Raw genomic sequence first — 2,308 nt, forward strand, 5'->3', positions numbered from 1 at the left:
TTTTTTTTTTTTTTTGGCAAAACTTCCAGACCTATGCCTTGCTATAGCCTTTGGGATCTGGCTCAATCATAGTCTGCATTAACTTGGCCATGAAAGAAAATGGAAATCTTTTGATTTTCTATGAAATTAATCATCTGATTCTTAGTCCCTGCCATTGCTCCTGAATCTTTAAACTGTGAAGAAAGAAAATAAATTAAAATCCAGGGATCTTAAATCATTTATGGAACAGAAAGACAGAGTTACAGATTTGCAAGAGAAAGAACTAGTAATTTCCACTTTTATTGAAATCATCAAATTTGATAGCAATGTGCTGTGATCTTCAGAAACAGACAGTGACCTTATTAAGAAGAACATGTTTATATTAACTGCTTTCCAAGTGTCAGTACTGTCAGCTGTTCTTACTAGGAAAACCCAGGATTTTTTCTTGGCAGAGAGTCATAGAATCCTAGAATTGTTTCACTTGGAAGGGATCCTTAAAAGTCATCTAGTCCAACTCCCATGAAAGTGAAGAGGGTCACCTACAGCTCATTCAGGTTGCTCAGAGCCCCATCCAGCCTGACCTTGAATGTCTCCAAGGATGGGGCAAAGAGAGCTGAAGGAAAAACTACATTCCACCTACTTTGCATAGAGTAATTTATTTTGTCATTTAGTGATGCCAGTAGAAACTAAAAAAAGTTTCAACAGAGCTTGAACAAGATCTTTTGCTCTTCTTGAAGGAGACTCTTCTCTTTGATTTAATATCTTTTCATGCATTGTTAAAATAGATTCACCTGAGCTTTGACTATTGCTGTGCCAAGTTTAACCAGCGTGAACCCATTTGTCAGCATCTCCTGTCCACAATCCAACATCTCAATGTAAAATAATAAATTATACCAATTAATTTCTCATGAAGGCAGTATCAGAGAATGTAAAGTGCAAGACTTTAAATCATGAGAGGACAGAGGAATAAGAACAAGGAGGAAACATTTTTCTTAGGGTCAGGTCTCAGAGATACAATGTGAGGTCAGAGGCAATAACCCCAATGAAAGATTGCTCAAAATGGAAACTCCATTTCTACACTGGTGTGGATAGAAGTAGCAGTAGCAGTTAGAATGTTTTTTTACAAGTACACAGCAAAAGTCACTGCTACTAAAAACGCACAAGAATGATTCATGGAAAATTCCAATATTTATTGAATTTTTCAGTTCTGAAATTGAATAACACCTGAAATGTTGGTATCTTCTAAGAAACACATAAGAACAGCAAAAGTTTGTCTCAAAGAAAAACTTTATTCAGTGACATAGGAGCACACTGTTTCTTTGTTGTTTTTTTTTTCTTCCCTTTTTCAACTCTCACAGTATACGCTTCAGATAAAAGAAAGGGATCTATTTCAAACAGGTAATTTCAGATGAAGTACTGAAACATTCTGTCCTTTTCAACATTGTGAAGAAATGCTTGAATACCTGACATTTGGGTGTTCATTAAATAATTTGTCTTAAACAGGAGCAGAATTTCTCTCCTCCCTGAAGTTTGTTGAAGAATTTCTGTACAATAATGAAAAGTAGATAATCTCTCTCTAACATTCTACATCTTCCCCGTGGCCTCTCACATTTGGCATCTCCAAAATTTTAGAAACTGGTTGATGATGACTCCTATAGCATATCTGTGCTGTCCCAACACACCTGGGAGACCTCAGATCAAATGGGCACAAGAAACATTCATGTATTTATGGTATATCCACATGCCTATGACAAACTCTATGCTGTACCAACCCTAACCTGCTTCAGCAGTGAGCATGTTACAGGCTTGATAAAATATCTTTTAATATTTCTTCCTGGAAGAAATAATGCATTTAAATTATCATGAAGAAAAATAAAACCAAAAAGGAGATAAGGCGATAGGCACGTATGGAGCAGGGAGCAGTGTTTGGTCTCCTTAGTCATTCCAAATCCCTCAAATAGGGCTAAAGAAAAAGAAACTAGAAAAATCTGAACAGTTTAATAGTGATCCTCAAAGATATTTTATTTGTGGAGCACTGCTTCTGTTTGCCTACATGTAATATGTTCCACATGTATCCAATTACTGTGCCTAATGCCTGCCAAATACAACATCATTGGTACTCTAGCAATTAATCTCCTCCGGACTTATTATTTTGTCTGCCACTTCACAACATATTTCTTTGATGATATTCACACATATATTGATGCAAACCATCTGAAAAGGGAAAAAAAAAAAGAAGAAGAAAAAAGCAAAGAATAAGAAAAGAAGAAGGAGAAGAAGGAGAAGAAGATGAAGAAGAAGAAAAGGAAAAGGAAAAGGAAAAGGAAAA

This window comes from Meleagris gallopavo, chromosome 3 (assembly GCF_000146605.3).
Source record: "Meleagris gallopavo isolate NT-WF06-2002-E0010 breed Aviagen turkey brand Nicholas breeding stock chromosome 3, Turkey_5.1, whole genome shotgun sequence".
NCBI lineage: Eukaryota > Metazoa > Chordata > Aves > Galliformes > Phasianidae > Meleagris > Meleagris gallopavo.